Source organism: Bos indicus x Bos taurus, chromosome 7 (genome assembly GCF_003369695.1).
Source record: "Bos indicus x Bos taurus breed Angus x Brahman F1 hybrid chromosome 7, Bos_hybrid_MaternalHap_v2.0, whole genome shotgun sequence".
Taxonomy (NCBI): Eukaryota; Metazoa; Chordata; class Mammalia; order Artiodactyla; family Bovidae; genus Bos; species Bos indicus x Bos taurus.
In genome coordinates this window covers 80,857,084-80,877,849 of record NC_040082.1, presented here as the reverse complement: position 1 = coordinate 80,877,849, position 20,766 = coordinate 80,857,084, and the positions used below count along the sequence as shown (strand labels likewise).

At 39.6% G+C, this 20,766-nt stretch overlaps 1 long non-coding RNA gene across 1 annotated transcript in view; it reads left to right on the top strand.

Moving 5' to 3' along the window:
- Nucleotides 1–20,766, top strand: part of LOC113895601 — a 141,701-nt gene that overhangs the window by 26,999 nt on the left and 93,936 nt on the right. The gene's annotated exons all lie outside the window — the stretch shown is intronic.

The window sequence follows — 20,766 nt, the reverse complement described above, 5'->3', positions numbered from 1 at the left end:
TACACAAGAGGGAAAAAAGTCTGTTTCCTATGATTTGTGTTATGCGTTAAAATCTGTACTCTGTTTATTGGGATTGTTTACATGCAAAATTAAATCCTATCCTAGTATAGTCATACATTTTTAGACCTTCTCTCATCTGGACAAAGAAGGTTATGGGGTGGTTGGAGGGCAGACCTGTGTTCAGACCCATGCTTACTGAATTTTCTGTTCTGACGTATATATATATATCCTGTCCATCTGTTTGACATGGATATGTGATATTAGGTTTGGACTCTGCTAAACTCTTTAGGGCATCCCCATGTGATCTTTGGGTAGCTGTGAGAATTCTTGAAAATTTCAAAAGAGATGGCTCCTTGGGCTATAAGTTCCATTAGTTCTAAAAGAAAATACAAAGTGGATAATCCTCAAATCTAAACTCTGCAACTCATGTTTTGGTAACCATACTTGAATGTAAATTAAGTATCAAGTAGTCTGATGGGTACAGTATTTAAAATAAACCGGGCCTTCACTGGGAACCTTAAGCCTCAACCTGTGTTCTGTGCAGACCTTCTCTCTGAGGTCACTGCAAAGGGTCTCCTGCGACCAGATGCTGATCTATGGGTACAGGACGGTGGAAAAGCCAGCCTGGCTCCCCAGTCCCTCTCTTCTCTTCCCTAACACTCTACACGGAGATTAACTGACCTTTCCACATCACAATTCAGGAAATTCTTAGGAGCTGTATGATCAAGAGATGTTGAACTGGCTCCGTTTCGCTCACTAGCCCCATCACCTTGAAACAAGTCAGCAGTCCATCTCAAAAGTCAATAGGACACAGCTTTCTGCAGTGGCTGCTGTGAGCATTTTTATTCTGAAGTTCTGTTGCCGGCATTCACAACCCATGAATGGAAATATAATGAGGATGAAAAACAGTGTAATATGTGGTGGTTTGTATTGGAACGAGGGCAGTGAGAATAAGAAATGGCACACACTCGCCTCCGAGGGCTTGTCTGTGGGGGGCAGGCCAGCATGTTCTCTTTCAAGGGCAAAGATAAGGGGCCAGCTGTTGAGAAGAGAAAGAATGGGGAGTTGAAGAAAAGATTTTAAATTTAAAAAGATAGATTCAAAGAAGGTCTGCTCAGCTATTGGAGAAATACATGACCTGTGGAGTGAAAGAGATGGACCCACAGCCTCCTTGCTCCATTTCTAGCTTTCTTTTATCAGCAAGAAATCATTTCTTCTCCCCAAACACTTCTGCACTAAAATCAAGTTTTCATTCTTATTGGCCATGGGGAGAGCAACATCTTTGATCTTCAACTTACTGAAGCAGCTGCCTACTGTTCTACTTCAAAGTCACTTTTATGACTTTAGGGTATTTTAATAAAGAGTTCTCCAAAACCCAGTTGTGTATTATCTGGGATAGTAAGGAGCAATGTAGCTTATCAGGTGACACAATGCTGGAATCATAAGGAAACTTCTATGACGAAAAAAAATAGCCGTAAGTGGTAGGGAACTGATTTTAAACATTTATACTGGCTTTGTAATGCTACGTGCTCCTGTATTTTGTCTTTTCTGTTTATCCTCACTTTTGCTATCTGGAAATCAAAGTTACACCCTCAGAGGAGGATAAAGAGTTGGTTTGAAAGCTTCCATCTGAAAGAATACGTGAAAACTATGGCTTAGAAAAACCTTCGGATTCTTCACCACTGAGCCACTCTAACATGTATGAAATGTCCACAGGGTGGAAGCTCTGTGGCAGAACGTCAAGAAAGGGTCTCTTGTGCTCTGGAACATCGTTAACAAACAGGTCGTCAACCCATGTGTTCTGAACTATGCAAGAAATGCAGACTGTTTCTTTACCTGGGTACACGGAAGAAATTTCACTAGGCATGAAAATAGGAAGATACTTACAGTATTCATCTTAACAATGTGTGTATAGGTGAGTAAAATTTTGACTAAGTCTTAGAAGAAAGAAAGAGAAAATATTTTCTAAGAGAAGTTCATGGTAGCAAAATAAAGTCTAAGCTATGAAACATTTAAACCAACTTAAAAAATTTCACAACAGATATGAAATTCAAAAATACAAAGGAGGACTCTTTTTCCATACAAGTTATCACAGATTACTAGGTGCTATTCAGGAGGCTCTTGTTGATTATCTGTTTTATATACAGTAGTGTATATACATTAATCCCCAAAAGTAATCTGAAAAAGAACAGATATATGTATATGTATAACTGAATCACTTGGCTGTACACCTGAAACTAAGGACATTGTAAATTAACTATTTTGTTTTGTGCAGTTGCTAACGCCTGACTCTTTGCAACCCCATAGACTGCAGCATGCCAGGCTTCCCTGTCCCTCACTATCTCCTGGAGTTTGTTCAAGTTCATGTCCATTGAGTCAGTGATGCCATCCAACCCATGCTCTGCTGCGCTCTTTGCCTTTTGCCTTCAATCTTCCCCAGCATCAGGGTCTTTTCCCTGATGAGTAAGTCATCTCTTCCCATCAGGTGGCCAAAGTATTGGAGGGTCAGCTTTGACATCAATCCTTCTAATGAATATTCAGGGTTGATTTCTTTTAGGATTGACTAGTTTGATCTTGCAGTCCAAAGAACTCCCAAGAGTCTTCTCCAGCACCACAATTCGAAAGCGTTAATTCTTGGCGTGCATTTTTTTTTTTTAATTGTCCAAGTCTTGCATCCATAAATGGATACTGGAAAAACCATAGCTTTGACTATATGGATCATTTTTGGCAAAGTGATATCTTTGCTTTTTAATACGTTTTTTAGGTTATTCATAGCTTTCCTTCCAAGAAGCAAGCATCTTCTAACTTCATGGCTGCAGTCACCATCTGCAGTGATTTTGGAGCCCAAGAAAATAGTTGCTGTTTCTATTGTTTTCCCATCTATTTGCCATGAAGTGATGGGACCTGATGCCATGATCTTCACTTTTGAATATTAAGTTTTAGCCAGCTTTGTCACTCTCCTCTTTCACCCTCATCAAGAGGCTCTTTAGTTCCTCTTTGATTTCTGTCATTAGAGTGTTATCATCTGCATATGTGAGCTTATTGATATTTCTCCCAGCAATCTTGGTTCCAGGTTGTGACTCATCCAGCCTGGCATTTCCTATGATGTACTCTGCATATAAGTTAAATAAGCAGGGTGACAATACACAGCCTTGTTGTACTCCTTTCCCAATTTTGAACAAGTTCGTTGTTCCTTATAAGGTTCCAACTGTTGCTTCTTGACCTGCATGCATACAAGTTTCTCAGGAGAGTGGTAAGGTGGTCTGGTATTCCCATCTCTCTAAGAATTCTCCAGTTTGCTGTGATCCACATAGTCAAAGGCTTTCCCGTAGTCAATGAAACAGAAGTAGGTATTTTTCTGGAATTCTTTTGCTTTCTCTATGATCCAACAAATATTGGCAATTTGATCTCTGGTTCCTCTGCCTCTTCTAAACCCAGCTTGTACATCTGGAAGTTCTCAGTACACCTACTGCTGAAGCCTAGGCTGAAGGATTTTGAGCATAATCTTAAGAGTCCAGGCTACATGTTTGTAGAATCTGCTGTTATCTTGATCTGTTGATTTCTTTCCTCAGGTTTAAGAGTAAATATTTTTTGACAATAATACTGCATAGGTGAATTAAATGTTCTTGCTGTTGCTTTACATCCAGAGGCCTGAAAATGGCCGTTTGTCCCATTATTGCTGAGACTGCATTTGAGTCCTTAATTAGGCTGGATCTCTCCCTTGTAAAGGTACCTCCCCCATCCCTCATATACATATATGCAGTCCTTTCTCCCTTTCTTCCTGCCATAGTAAACAAAATAATATTACCCTCACTCCATTACCTCTACAGATATCTATGTCCTTGTCCCTGGGACCTGTGAATATGTTAGGTTAAGGGATGGATAAGGGGGATGAAAGTAGCAGGTTGCTGACCAGCTCACCTGATTATGGGCAAATTATCCTGGATTATTACAGCAATCACATCAGTCCTTAGAAATCAAACATGGAGATAGAAGACTCAGAGGGAGATGTGACTAAGGAAGAACGGCTAACAAACTGTAACATTGTTTTTTTTTGATTGGAGGATAATTGCTTTACAATATTGTGATTGTTTCTACCATACATCAACATGAGTCCGCTATAGGTATACATGTGTCCCCTGCCTCTTAACACTCCCTCCCACATCATTCCCTATCCCACCTCTCTAGGTTGTCAGTGAGCACAGGCTCTGAGTTCCCTGTGTCATACAGCAAATCCCAACTATCTGTTTTACATGTGGTAATGTATATGTTTCAATGCTACTCTCTCAAATTATCCCACCTCTCCCTCCCCTACTATGTCCAAAAGTCTGTTTTCTACGACTGCATCTCCATTGCTGCCCTGTAGATAGATTCATCAGTACCATCTTCTAGATTCCATACATACATGCCTTAATATACGATATTGGTCTTTTTCTTTAAAAAGTGGAGAAAGGGAGTCACAAGCTAAAGAATGTAGGTGTTTTCTAGAAGCCAGAAAAGGCAATAAAACAGATTTCCCATAAGGCTTCCAGGAAGGAATTCTGACCCACTTGATTTGAGCCTAGGATCCCATGTCTGACTTATAATCTACAGAACTATAACAAACTTGTGTTTACTTTTTTGATAATTTGCTGCAACTGTAATAGAAAATGATTACAGCCCCTAAAATTGCATCCAGTTGGTTTAGCATGCATTGATGATTCTTGTCCTAAAATACTCTTAGACTGGGAGTTGTGACTGGTAGTATTTACTAAAACTCTGTCAATCCTTCCCCATTTATTAGCTCCCTTGCTTCTCTTCTTAGTTCTTTCCTTCTTTCACTCTTGAGTATCATTATGGACTCATAGATCCTTTTATAAAATTATTATATTCAGTATTATATAACTCATTATTCTCCTTATATTTTAATGCTTTAACTGTCCCAAATTTTACCAGTGGTAGGCACTTAAAAGTTGACTCCCATGCCCACCTAGCATAGCCTCATTAGTCTTAGAGCGCTTTCTTGCTTTCCAGAATACAATATTTAGGGTTGCTCTTACCCTTTTTAATCCCAGATTTGAAATCCACCATTTTAAACAAAGAGGCCTGGTTTCACTTAATGAAGAATGGCATTTAGAAACCTGTGTGATGGGAATTCCTTGGTAGTCCAGTGGTTAGGACTCTGGGCTTTCACTGCTGTGGGCCTAGGCTCGATCCCTGCTCAGGGAACTAAGATCCCACAAGGGCAAGCTGCGGCCAAAAAAAGAACAAAGCCTGTGTGATAAGAGGACTCATTTTTATTGAGACATTTTTATTGGTATCTTAATGTAGATTCATCTTTTTAAAATTTAAGAGGCATCTGTTCTAGCTTATTCTGTTAACTATTGATGTATTTTGCCCATTTTTTTTTTTTTTATCAGTTTGGCTTGTTTTTCTCATTTTGAGTTCTTTGTATCCTCATTGCATGCAGATTCTTTACCGTCTGAGTCACCAGGGAAGCCCAGTAATAGGGGAATTAGCCTTTTATTTGTTGGACACATTACAATTGTTTTCTCCCAAATTTTGATCTATTCTTTGATATGATTCTGCAATGCAAACTTTTTTTGATTTAGTAGAATTTATTTTTTTTAATTGCATCTGAATTTTGATTTAGGAAAGCTTTGCTCACATTCAGGTTGTAAAGTAATTTACCTATGTTTTATTCTAGTACTTAAACATCAGTTTTTACATTTGAATCTCTTGTCCATTTAGTATAAAGTATGAGTCCAAATGACCATTTTTCAGGTGTTTCATGCATGTCTATTTTAAAGCCCATCTTTCCCACCAGCTATTTGATATATGCCTTCTTAATTATTCACTAAGCCGCTACATGTTTTGGAGTCTGTTTTTGAACTTCCTCTTCTGTTCTAATGGCCAGTCTGTCAATCATATACCAATACTGCATAATTTTGAGTTTTGATAATATGTTTTATACATTAGGGCTATTCAACCCTTACTCTTTTTAAAATGAAGTTTCCTAGATATACACATGTCTGGTTTTAGACATGTTAGATTTAACAGATCTAGTTCCCAGAAAACTCATTGGTGTGCTTCTGGGCACTACATTAAATTCATATTAAATTCATATATTCTCTTAGGGATAATCACTGTGTACACAACGACTTTACATCCTCTTCAAGATGAAGAAATGCCTTTTTATTCAGCTTTCCTCATCATTTTTTGCATGTTGTTCCTAAGTTTATTCTTAAGGATTTTATCTGTTTGCCTGTTGTGAATATTATTTTCTCATTGTGCTGCTGCTGCTAAGTCACTTCAGTCGTGTCCAACTCTGTGTAACCCCAGAGACGGCAGCCCACCAGGCTCCACCGTCCCTGGGATTCTCCAGGCAAGAACACTGGGGTCGGTTGCCATTTCCTTCTCCAATGCATGAAAGTGAAAAGAGAAAGTGAAGTCGCTCAGTCGTGTCTGACTCTAGTGACCCCATGGACTGCAGCCCACCAGGCTCCTCTGTCCATGGGATTTTCCAGGCAAGAGTACTGGAGTGGGGTGCCATTGCCTTCTCTATATTTTTTTTCTTTCTTATTGTAGAGAGCTCATTTTACTATTGTTCCAGTCCTTATGCCTCTATTTCAGTGGTTTTCAGTCTTCTCAAGCACATTAGAACCATCTAGGAAATTTAACATTCTCAGAGCCTAGTTACATTACAAACCAATTAAATTACAATTTCTGAGTGTAAAAGCAGAGCCATCAGTGTTTATAAAAGTCGTCATGTAATTCTGATGTAAAATAAAATATGAGACTTGCTGATTGACTTTGCAGGTTTGATATGAAGTGAAGGAAATAAAAAGGATTTTTACAGTCCCTGTTATCACTGATGAATTTTTGTTTGGTTCATATATATTTGTAATTGTTATAATATAATCATTGTGAATTGATGTTCTTAATATAAAAGCTCTAGTCATGATTGTTGATTTTTGGTCTGAATTCTCCCCTATTTATTCCCAGGGTTGCCATCCCTGCTTTCTTACTGTTTGTATTTTCATGGTATACATTTGCCCAACCTTTTATTGTTAGCATTTTAGAATTATTTTTTAACTTCTTTTTTTGCATTTGGCATATAATAGGGTTTTGCCTTGTGAATCAATCTAAATTTTAAAAACAGGTGAGATATGCCAGCTATGTGGAATTTATACCACAGAATGTTTGGTCTCCATTTGATCATTTTTTTGTTTTATATTATATATATTTACATATTATAGGCTATATTTACTGTTTTTCTTTCCCTCTGTGTCCTATTTTCTTTGCCCTTTTTTCTAGAGTGCTCTTTTTATTAGGAAGATCTGTATTTTTTTACTACTGGATAGTTACTATTTCTGTTCATAATTAGTATGATATTTTTAGTCCTCTTTTCCCTTATTTAGGTAAATTTATCTTTGGACAACTTTAAGTGGTATCTTCAACTCCTGCTTATTATGTGACAATCAATTAGCTTATCTAATTTTCTGTCTCTTTCCTCCTTTGATTTTTTTTTGTTGAATTATTTCTACTAGGTTAGAATTCATAACATTTATACACTTGTCTTCTGCCTTGGTCCCCCACATTTGCTTTAACCTTAGTTCCATAATTAAGCATATTCAGTGCCCGCTGTTAGCCCTGTGACTGACATCCCCTCTGCCATGTCTTGATCGAATAAAGCCTGTCCTCTCATAGAGCCTCTGCTCATGAGGATGGTATTTGATGTCTGCAAATCTTTTGCCTATATTTATCTTTTATTCCATATCCAAAGTTATATCCTCAGTTGAATCTAGTTTCCTTTGGACATCTTGTAATTTAGTCTTTATTTCCAAGTTGATTTTATATTTTTCTTTTTTGAGTTTAGGTACATATCTTGTGTGTGTGTGTGTGTGTGTGTGTGTGTGTGTGTGTGTGTGTGTGTAGTATATGTGTGTATGCCCACTGATGAAGGTGAAAGAGGAGAGTGAAAAAGCTGGCTTAAAACTCAACATTCAAAAAACAGTCATGGCATCTGGTCCTGTCACTTCATGGAAAATAGATGGCGAACAGTGGAAACAGTGGCAGATTTCATTTTCTTGGTCTCCAAAATCACTGAGGACAGTGACTGCAGCCCTGAAATTAAAATATGCTTGCTGCTTGGAAGAAAAGCTATGACCAACCTAGACAGCATATTAAAAAGCAGAGACAGTACTTTGCTGACAAACGTTAATATAGTCAAAGCTATGGTTTTTCCAGTAGTCATATATGGATGTGAGAGTTGGACTGTGAAGAAGGCTGAGCGCCAAAGAATTGATGCTTTTGAACTGTGGTGTTGGAGAAGACTCTTGAGAATCCCTTGGATAGAGATTCAAGGGTTTCATCCCAAGGAGATGAAACCAGTCAGTCCTAAAGGAAATCAGTCCTGAATATTCATTGGAAGGACGGATGCTGAAGCTGAAGCTCCAGCTCCAATACTTTGGCCACATGATGCAAAGAGCCGACTCATTAGAAAAGACCCTGATGCACGGAAAGAGTGAGGCAGGAGGACAGAGTGTGATAGAGGATGAGATGGTTGGATGGTATCACCAACTCAACGGAGATGAGTTTGAGCAAGCTCTGGGAGATGGTGAAGGACAGGGAAGCCTGGCGTGCTGTAGTCCATGGGGTCGCAAATTGTCAGATACAACTGAGTGACTGAACAACAACAATGCCCATTTTTATTCTTCATTTTTTAGTTTCTAATTTGACATATTTTATTTGATGTACAAATGCTTGCTTAAGAATAGTTAGTCAGATTGTGGTGGTGCATTGTAGTTTTTATCTGCTAATATCTTTTGATTCTTTTTCTACTTATAAAACCTTTGTATGGATGCTGTCTGCCAATTTATGCTAATTTTGAAATGACTTCTTTTTCTCTGTATCAGCAATAATGAGGTATGAAGGCAGGGGTGAAAAGTATGTTTGGCTTACAGCATCTCTTAGTGTGTGTATGCCCTTATCTTTGTATACTGCATTGTCATTTTAAAATTAGTAGTGCTTGATTTGGGTCGGTGAGGGACATTTTATTTTCTACAATTTAAAAAAAAATTTTTTTCTGTAAACCTCGTTCTCTTCTTTCTCCAGTGGTGCTCTTACCTTTCTAAGTCATCTGTGGGTCTCTGCAGTGGGGCCCTTGCAAGGTCTTCATCACAGCTCTAACAGATTCTCCTAAGTCTTTGCCTGTGGAGTCTTCAGTGGTCAGTGTCTCACACCACCAGGTCTCATGTTCTCAGTGTTCTAACATAGCATTTAGGGTGTAAGCCTTTCTTCCCAGGGGATAATTTTAATCCGTCATCTTGTCATGCAAAGTCTCTGACACCTTCCCGAACCTGCACCCCCTCCACACCCAGCCCCCATCCTCCCATGATTCTGCCACCCATCTTCTCCGGGCTGAACTCTGGAGCTTGCTCTGCTGTGTGCAGGTGTTGATTTCTCTGCTTACACTTAACAGAAGCCTATGTAGTTTGATCCCATTTCAGGCTCTAAACATGGGTTCTGAACAGCTTTGTTTTCCGTACTTGCTAGTCTGAATGTTTTATGTAGGAGGTGGAGAGATAACAGTAATTAGGTAAGCAACATTTTCCTCTGAGAACTTATCTACCTCAATGATGTTTTAAATTCCTATGGTATATGTTTCTCATAGTATTGTGACATAAAATACTTACTTTGTTTAATGAAAGCTGAGGTTTGAAAGGTTAAGTGAATTCTTCAATGTTATACAACTACATGTGGCAGAATAATTCAAATTGAAGTTGGGATTTCCTAAATTCAAATTCAGTTTTTCATACCACCATTCTGCTATATTGTAATAATTTATTGCAGTTCTTCCTGGAAAGAAGTAAAAGAAATACTTTCTAGAGCACTCTCCAAGTACCCTCCAAGAAAAGTATTACTAACAGTAAAACATTAAAACTCTTTTTAATGCAAGTGGTGTGGATATTGTCATATCTAAGAACTATAGCTTCAATTCAATAAGATTGAACAATGAAATGAGGTTAAACTGTGAGAGACAATATTAAGAGGTTAGTGTAATCTTACCTCAATGATCACTTTCTATCCCACTTTAACGTGTGACGTTATAGTGGACAGTTGTAGAGATGTTGATAAACGTCATAGCTTATCATCAAGAATCACTGATATACAGAAACAATCAGGGAATATTACAAAGAGAAGAACGTGAAAGATGTTTGACCCCTAAATTTTGTGTTTAATGAAGGAAATTGTGTTGACCAGATAAATTTACCAGACATTTTTGATGCTAAATGTTCAAACTGTTAGGAAGACAAAAATTAAATTTAAAAATTACAGAATTAAATCCTATTTCCATCTCTAATACTAACTACATTCACTTGAGTTAGTAACTTGATTTCCTTGTACCCCAAAGGTACAAGATGGTTTCATAGTTTGGAGCTATGAAGGGAATAGCTTTGCTAACCTCTACATTGATCAGACCATTCTGTACGACCTGTTCTGGGTGATGATTTTAGGAGAGACAATGGAAAACTGAAGTGCATCTGGAAAGGGTTAGCATCTGGACACCATGTCATTTAAGGAACCATTAAAAGACCTGCTTATGTTTGGTGGCATTAAAAATATTTGTAGTATAGTACAGATTATTTCAGTATTTGAAGGACTGACCTCTAGAAGGCAGATCAAACTTCTGCTGTGAAACTCCCTAGAAAATCTCAGGTCAGCAAAATGAGATTTATGGTGCTGGCACCATTTAGTGAAGTTTTCTAACAATGAACATTGCCCAAATGAAATATACAGCTTTTTTAAGTGATGACTCCCCTATGGTGCCATTCTGCTCTACTTCCCCCACCCCACCCCACCCCCAACCTTAAAGTGCTTAGCAAAGTTCAGATAATTACCTCCTGGGAAGTTATTTGAAACCTTCCGGCATTATGTGAGCTAGACATTTTCTAAGACGGTTGTGACATAAGAAATGTGTATTTGGTCTCTGACCTCAGTTGCTGACAGAGAGCTTCTAAAACTCTTGTAATTTCCTGAATGACAGGAAGGCTAGGAGCATCATATGTTCTAATATTTAGTCTTTGACCCCAGTTCCTGACACAGAGCTCCTAAAACCCTTTTAATTTCCTGAGTGATGGGGGTGATAAGGTCTTACCCAGAGCTCCTAGTAATTTGGTATACCTAGCTCCTTGGTATTTCTTGGGTGATAGGAGAATTTTTTGTTCTAATAAGGCCCCTCTTGGTGGACTCCGGGAGACCTTTGGGATGGGAGTGGTCACCAGAAAGACCAAGCCATGATGAGAAGTCTGGAACTTTCAACCGTACCCACATCCCCAGGGAAGGGAGATGGCCTGGAGATCGAGTTAATAAATGATCATTCCTATGTGATGATGTGTCTTAAAAACCCTAAAACAATGGTGTTTGGAGGACCTCTGTGTTGATGAACACATCCAGGTGACAGCAAGGTTGTATACTCGTCTCCTGTAGGGACAGAAACTGCTGTGGTTGGGACCCTGCTAGACCTTGCACCATGTACCCCTTCACCTGCCTGTTCAACTTTATCCTTTATAATAAATAAGTACTAGGAGACGGCAATGGCAACCCACTCCAGTACTCTTGCCTGGAAAATCCCATGGACAGAGGAGCCTGGTGGGCTGCAATCCATGGGGTCACCAGGAGTTGGACACGACTGAGCAACTTCACTTTCACTTTTCTCTTTCATGCATTGGAGAAGGAAATGGCAACCCACTCCAGTGTTCTTGCCTGGAGAATCCCAGGGACGGGGGAGCCTGGTGGGTTGCCGTCTATGGGGTCACACAGAGTCGGACACGACTGAAGTGACTTAGCAGTCGCAGTAGCAGTAAATAAATATTGCCCTGAGTTGTGTCAGCCATTATAACAAATTATTGAAGCTGAATGGGGGCGATGGTGGGAAACCTCAACTTTGTAGCCAGATTGGGACAGAAATATGGGTTCCCTGGGACCCAATACTTGTAACAGAACATGAAGTAAGGGCACTCTTTTGGGACTGAGTCTTAAAGCTATACAGTCTGGTACTGACTCCAGGGAATTAGTATCTGAACTGAATAAATTATAGGGTACCCAGTTGTTGGAAGGGTAGTTGGTGTAGGGAGAAAGAAATACCAGCATCTGGTGTCAAGTGTTGGAAGTAAAGAAATGATTTTCCTTTAATAGTGGTTTCTAAGCATGGCTAGATCAGGATTGTTGTTCAGTTGCCCAGTTGTGTCTAACTCTTTGCGACCCCATGGACTGCAACATGCCAGGCCTCTCGGTCCCTCATCATCTCCCAAAGTTTTCCCAAGTTCATGTCCATTGCATCAGTGATGCCATCCAGCCATCGCATCCTCTGACGCCCTCTTCTCCTTCTGCCCTCAATCTTTTCCAGCATCAGGGACTTTTCCAATGAGTTGACTGTTCACATCAGATGACCAAACTACTGAAGTGTTGAGATAATTCTTAGATACAGAGTCTGGAAACATAGTCCATAGACTCTATTTCAGTAAACACAAGGCAAAGTTTACAAGTTTGTCTTAAAAGTGCTACTTGTTCTCTCAGCCAGCTGATGCCTAGTAGGTACATTGTTGGACACTGGCATAGATAACTTGTAAACATCACAGCTGCTTGTCCTATGGAGTTACTCATGGGATAGACAAATATTAAATTAGAGATCACACCCTTGATATGAAGAATATTAAGACAAACTCAAATAAGTGATATGAAGGGAAGAATAGAGGAGAACGTGTCCTGAAGGCTCAGAGAAGGCTTCACTGAGGAAAAGAATAGTTGGCTAAGACTTGACTGGTGAGACCAAGTTATTCAAAAAGCTTTATGATGGAGAGAGGGCATTCTATGTAGAGCTACAGCATGTGCAAATGTTGTATGGCTAAAATGAGAACAGGCTGTTGGAAGGACAGAAGGAAGAGAAAAGGAAAGGGTGGCTGGATTGTGAGAGAGTGAGAAATGGGGTAAGGACTGAGATGTAGGCAGGGCTGACCCATTAGGAGCCACGAATGCTGTGTTAAGGATGTTGGTCTGACTCCTAAGAGCAATGGAAAACCACTGTTGGATTTTTAGCATTTTAACTGGAATGTAGCTGTTAAGTACCCTAATCAGAGATGCATTTTTTAAATGATAATCCTGGCTACTTTGTCAAAAATAACTCAGCAGTGTAACAGAGCAAATATTAGAAATTATGGTATCAAGGACAAGGACAATGGGAAATGAAGGGGGAAAACAGTATTAATATATTTGGGAGCTATTCAGGTTAAACAGGACATTGTGATAGATCTGACTATCACAGAGGGTTAAGGTGAGGGTTAAGGTATTCTCAGTGAATTCCTGAGTTTGGGGCTTGTGCAAGTGAATGGAGGGAAGTGAGATTCACTGGCATAGGGCCACTGAACAATGACATGATGACTCGTTCTGGAATATGTTGAGATCTGAGGTGCATTTTAGATACCAGAATGGACTTGATGAGTAAGCTGTGGTGTGTATCTGGAGGTCTGAAAACAAGCAAGACTGAATGGTTCCATACCAGAGCACCCTGTATAGAAAAAAGATCCATAGAAATAATTCACAGGTAACAGTTCTCACAATTTGATTATAAGTGTAAGTCACTCAGTTGTGTCCGACTCTTAGTGACCCCATAGACTGTAGTCCACCAGGCTCCTTTGTCCATGGAATTCTCCAGGCAAGAATACTGGAGTGGGTAGCTATTCCCTTCTCCAGGGGATCTCTCTGACCCAGGGATTGAACTCATGTCTCCTGCATTACAGGTGGATTCTCTACCATCTGAGTCACCAGAGTGTGGGTAATGTTAAATATCAGGCTTATTGGCAACCACCCTGCTGGTGTCATCTATTAAGTAAATCAGACACAATTTTAAAGAACTCAGGTAAAGCCCAAAGCCTTTGGAGTTGTGGTTCACATGTTTGTCTATGTCTGCAGATGGACTACAGTGATGTGGGTGTGTGTGTGTGTGTGTGTGTGTGTGTGTGTGTGTTTGGATTTGTTTTTGATAACGAGAGAGCAAATACACTCTTGTGGGAGCTGAAATGACTTCAAAGAAATCTTCACCCATCTTTGTTCGTTTCTGCAGGAGAGAAGGCAGGAGTATGGGGAGTGAGTGAACAGGATGTGTAAGGTGAGAAAGCAGTCCAATTAAACTGCAGGGGAGGGGGCTGATGGAAGTGAACCACACGCATACCTCACACGATCTTTGGTTACCAAGTAAGTTTAAAAGGAATTGGAAAAATACAATAAGAAAAAGGCAGCACATAGCTATTTAGGGTTTTCCTCTCTGACCATTTCTCTATTTATTGGTTGGCAATCTATGACAAAATGTGCTTCTGTTCACACCATTCCCTCATAAAATTTTCACTGGCAAAATAAACATTGATTAAATTCAGAGAAGCATTTAAGTAGAAAGCTAGGACATTTCTGGAGGGAGTCTGTTCCATGAGTTCCCGGGGCAGTTGACTGCAGAAAGGAATGAGATGACTGCTCTGTGGCGGTTCATTCACGGCTTCCTGTGACTGACTAGATGATCGCCCCACCTGTCTTCACTAGGAAAGGCCAGTTGGCTGACCCCTAACTGAAGGATGTTGGAAAGCCTATCACAGCAAATGTTTCTAGGCCTCAAATCTGCCATATTTGCTTTCTCTTCCTTTTCACAATTTTGAATGTTTATAGTAACTTGTATGGTATGCATGCCCTTGAGAGTCAATCCCCTCAAATCCTATTAGGAAAGTGACACCTACAAACATAATGGGTACAAGATGGGCCAAGGCTGCTGAGAGTATTCACTGCACGTGCAGGTAAACCTGCTGCCTCAGTCATTATTCGGAAAGTAAACTAGTCACCAGGCTTCCCAGGTAGCTCAGTGGTAAAGAATCTGCCCGCCAGTGCAGGAGATGCAGGAGACCTGGGTTCAATCCCTGGGTCAGAAGATCCCCTGGGGAAGGAAATGGCCACTCACTCCAGTATTCTTGCCTGGAGAATTTCTTGGACAGAGGAGCCTGGTGGGCTAGTCCATGCAGTCCCAAATTGCTGGGCACGACTGAGTGACTATCACTTTCCCTTTCCCGGTGGAGCCTAAGGTGGACCATGCGTCACTGCGGTGCCACCGTGATGCAGGTTTGCCTTGACATTTAGGCTGTGGATCAGCACAGATGCCCTGAGCTGCCTCCCTGACTGTGCTCTGCAGGCACTGATGGAGCCCTCACTGCGTTCTCACTCCTCATCTCTGACGTGCAGTTGGCAACCTTATCTGTGAGGCTCTGTCTATATTCTCTGCTAGGTCGACCTCACCCCTTGGGAGATAAGAAGTGTGTCTTTGAATTAGAAGATCTGAAAATGCCGTCAAGATGTACTCCTGTGATCCCTTAATATACTTTAAGCCAGGGTCCCGTTTATTGTCTCTTGGACACCATTTCCCATCCGCACTGCAGTGGTGGCCTGTTCTTCAAAGTGCCCTTGCAGAGCACACCTGACATCTCCAGCTGGGAGAAAGCACAGGGCACAGATTCAACCTTGCTTCTTGCGCCTGGGGCCTGGGAATATGTCAGGAGGAGGCCCTGCTTTTCTCAATGAGACTGGGGGCAAATGCAGAATGTCTCTCCTGTTCAGAATCCCCCTGTGCTTCCTAAAGACAATGGTTTGTGTCTGTGTTTTGTTTCTTTCTTGGCATGGCACTGACTGTACAAATGACATCTCTTATGTAAGAAAGAAAGCAAAATTAAACTCAAAATTTAAGCCCTCTTGCTTAGAGAAGTTTAGAGATTAGAGTAGGAGGATGCTTTCCTTCTTTTTCTTGTTTTCTTTTTTTAATTTTTAGTTTTTGATTGGAGTATTATTGCGCTCCAATATTATCTTATTTTCTGCTGTAAGTTTCTGCTGTAAAACAAAGTGAATCAGCTATAAGTATGCATATATCCCCTCCCTCTTGAGCCCCCGCTATCCGACCCATATAGGTCATCACAGAGCACCAGGCTGAGCTCCCTGTGCTATAGAGCGGCTTCCCACAAGCTATCTGTTTTACACATGGTAGTGTATGTACATCAGTGCTACTCTCTCAATTCATCCCACTCCCCTTCCCCTTTCTTGTATTTTCTGATCCTTTCAAAATGTGAAAAACGTCCTTAAGTCAAGAGCCATACAGAAATCAGGTTGCAGGCCAGATCTGGCCCTCCCCACCATAGTAAGAAGACCTGTTTTAGATTTTCTGGGATGATAACTGCAACATTACTTTAGCTTTTAATTCGGAATGTGGGAACAAAGTGTCACAGGCACCTTGCTTCTTGCTCTCAGTGCTCCTTCTGTGTTCTTTAGGCTCCATATGCTGCAACATCCATGGCCTCCCTTTTACTCCTTCACTCACTGTGCTTTAGGGAAGGGCAGTTCTGATAAGATGGTAAATTGCAGAGGGAAAAATTAAAAAAAAAAAACACACAAGACAGGCTTGACTCAGTTCAGCTCTTCTTAAATGTGAGCCAACCCATTCATTCATTTAATAAATGAGTGCTTATATATATCAGACCTTGTTCTGTGCACTAGAGTGGCAGTGGTGAAGAAATAGACAAAAATTCCTTACATTCTGGTAAGAGACACAGAAGATAAAGTGACAATTGGTAAAGAAAAAAGTGGAGAAGAAATATCTAGATGAAATTTTAGATAGGAAGTGCAGGGATGGCCTCACTGAGAAGACAACTGTAACCAACACCAGAAGGAAGAAGGAGAGAGAAGCATGTAGATGTCTGGGATTAGAAATCCCAAGCAGATCCTTCTACAGTCACGCGAAGGGCCTGAGACCGAGACTGCCTCCAGAATTTGAGGGAGAGCAAGAAAACACAGTAGCTGGGAAGTGAGTGGGAAGTAACCTAATTTGACTTGTGTTTTAACAAAATCACTTGACTCCTGTGATAAAACTCATCTGGGGGATGGGGAAGATTGAAACACTCTCTTAGAGTTAAGAGATTACTGATACAATCCAGAACCAAGATGGTGGTGCTAGCAGTGAAGGTAGTTAGAAAGAGTTGGATGCTGGGCATACCTGAAGTATGAGTTACAAAATTTGCTGATAAATGAGAGGGTGGTGTGAGGAAAGATGAGTATCAAGAACAAAGATAAGCATCAAAGATATCAATGTAACTGAAGAATGAATTTGAAACTACCTGGGTTGAACATGATTGGGAAAGGAGCTGTTTTCAGGACAGTTGAGGGGTAAAGAGGAAGCGTTCACTTTTAGACCCATTGAGTTTAAGATGCTCCTTAGACATCCAAGAGGAAGTATTGAACCCAAGAGTGGACGCGTGACTCTGGAGTTCAGAGGAAAAGCCCAAGCTTGGCATCAGCTCAGAGACTGAAGTTGAAGTCATGGGACAGGATGAGATCATCTAGGGAGTGAATGTAGTCAGAAAAACAGATGTGGTACAAAGACTAACAAGTCAGCATGTGGACATTTAGAATTGTAAGCAAGAGGAATGTACTGCAAGGGCAACTAAGAGAGGTGAGAGGAAACGAGCTGAGTGTGGTAAAAAAAAATGTCTGAGTCAGGTTCCACTGCTCACCCTCAGGGATGAATACCTCATGGGTCCATACGTGCTTGGATCTGTCTGTGTGGATAATTCTGCCTAATTCTGATGTGTGCTATTCCCAACACGCCTAGGCTGATATACTTGGATGAAGCCATATCCTTGAATCTGATCTCAAACGCCACTTTTGTTCTTTTTCTAAAACTATTCAGGATTGGGTGGGAAAGAATGGTGCTATGCATTAGGACTCCTAGAGAGCCCCCCTAAAAGAAAAGCTGAACCAGTGTATTTGGTTTGGCGATAAATCTTTCTGTGCCTTTAAGCCAAGAACCCAATTGATTATGTATTTAGGATACTATATTATTTTTTCAATGTTTAAAACTTTAAAAATGTAACATTTTAAAACAAATATTTACTTGTTACTTTCCCTTTCTTTAGTAATTACTCAGTCTTTAAAAACCAGTGAGCTCTTCTTAGAATCTTGTATTTCAGTATTTGGTTAGGGTCATTGCTTAGGATATGGTAGGAAACTGAGCTGACTTGAATGTTGACATTTTTCTTTTACTTGCTATGTCCAGGAAGCACATTTACAAAGTCAGTTTGTGGCCAAAGCTGAAGTCACTTGAGACCAATAATCAACATTGTTTCAAAGGATCAAGTAGCATGTGTCAGTTTGGAATATGCCTAAGTGTGAAAAGAAAAAGGCAGGAAATATATGTGCCAAGACAATAACATCTGAAGGCACTCTTGACAAAATAGCAAAGCTTTGAAATTCTTTTCCTAACATTTCATAAGCTTTCTTAGGAAAAGTGTGCTTCTGTTCTTGTTTTTAAAATTTTTTTTATTTTAAAACCTGTTTGGGTCACTTTATTCAATAGCTAAATTTGTTTTTTATTCTAATGGTGACCATTAAAATTTGATACAAGTTCACTGAAAAACAAAAAATGTAAAAAGAAGAAAACAAGTCATAGTCCCTTGATTCAAATATAAATATTTTGTCCTCTATACTTACTTTTTAGACATAAAATACTTTACTTACAAAAATGCAACACATTATACACACTGTGAAAACTGATTGTTACCACTTTCTCATATATGCTAATTCTTGCCATCTATGGCTTTTATTGGGGCTTCCCTGATAGCTCAGATGGTAAAGAATCCACCTGCAATGTGGGAGATCTGGGTTTGATCCCTGGGTAGTGAAGATCCCCTGGAGAAGGGAAGGGCTACCTACTCCAGTATTCTGGCCTGGAGAATTCCGTTGACTAGTCCATGGGATCTCAAAAAGTCGGTCACGACTGAGCAACTTTCATATACATGGCTTTTATTATACTTAGGTACTTTCCTTCTCTTCTCAGTTTGAGAGTTTTTATCATGAAAGGTGCTGGTTTTTGTCAAAAGCTTTCTCTAGCTTGTTCTGCATCTGTTCAGATGATACTATGACTTTGATCATTCATTTTATTAATGCGGTGTATCCTATTAATAGAGCTTTGTGTATTGGTCCATCCTTTTAGTGTGCAGTTTGTCTCACTTTGCTAGTATTTGGTTGAGTGTTTTTGTGTCTATATTTATCAGGGATAGTTTTCTATTCTTATGGTATCTCTGTCTGGTTTTGGTGTCAGGGCAATGCTGGCCTCATAAAATGAGTGTAGAAATGTTCTTTCCTCTTCAAATTTTTGAAAGAGTTCGAGAAGTGTTGGTGTTAATTCTTCTTTAAATGTTTAGTAGAATGAACTAGTGAAGCCATCTGGTCCTGAGTTTTTCTTAATTGGGAGGTTTCTGATTACTGATTGAATCTTTATACTAAATACAGGTCTTTTTAGACTTTTTATTCCTTCATAATTTAGACTGGTAGATTGTAAGTTTCTAGGGATCTATCCATTTATTTTAAATTAACCAGTTTATTGGCATATAATTATTCATAGTTTTTATATTATTCTTATATTTTATGGTCCTTTTCATTTCTGAGGCATTCACTGTAATGTGCCTTCTTTTATTTCTGATTTTTACTTGAATTTTTTCTTTTGTGTTTAGTTTAGCCAAGGGTTTGTCATACATTCAAATATTCTCTAACCACATTTAAAATGTTTTCCTGTAATAAGTGACTAAAAGTGGGATTTGGGTAAAATATATAAACATTTAAATGGAGAGATAGAGTATGTTTCAGGATGATAAGTTTGGATATTTTGAGTTTATCAGTTTTTGCCAAAATGCTTAATTAGCTGAACTAAATTTTCCAAGGAAAATTCCAATGGGGACCTTTCATTGCCAATTAAGATAGGGAAAGCCATGAAAGACTGTTGCCTCTCTCCCAACAATAAGAACAAGCTGGATAAGTGACAAGATTCTAGTTAAAAAAAAAAAAAAAATTCCAAGCTGAAGGCATAAAGATATCTAAATGAACTAAATTTTAAACATGATGGTCCCTTCCCAGGGGAAAAATACCTATGCATGTTTTCAGCTTTGCTGGCATAGTAGGAAGAGAAGAAATATACCACAAACAAAAGGATAAACCTGCCAATTTTTAATTAACTTTTAATAGTCTTGTGGGCAGACAAGATGGATTATAATACCAAGGATCTCCAGCCATAGAATAAATCTGCACCTACCCAACAATTCTTCCTTAAAGACCTAAATGAGTACATGGAAGTACTATGTTGCAGATTGTTAATACAAAAGGAGAGTTGAGAGAAATTCTTTCAGATCACTCTGGAAATTTCACTGTTGTGCTCTAATCAAGGTAGGATGTAGGGCAGGAGAATGGAGAAAAGCCCCACTGATCAGGTGCCCAGACATTCACACAGTGCCCAGCAGTGACCTGCTGCAAGTTGAGAGCAGGGCAGGAAAAAGAATGAAACTCTCAAAGGCACACTAAATCTTTCTTAATGGGGAGACAGCAGATTTTGAATGCCGGGGACAGAGAAGCAGGGTTGAGAGAAGTCTTTCAAAGCCCAGAAAGCCAGGATGGACTGGAGAGGAAAAAGAAAACTCCCTACTGAGCCACAAAGCTGTCAGCCAGGTTGTAAAACAGAGAAAGATCTGGCATTTAGGATGTAAAACATAAGAGATAACTAAAATCCAGCAAGTGCTCAGATCTGAACTCTTGCTAAAGTAAAAGTTCTGATTTCACCCTCAATCATTTGAAGCCAGTGATATACTAAATTTATCTAAAGCTGTACCACAGCCCCAAGCAAACTCAACTACAGATTAGATGGATTTATCCATTCAT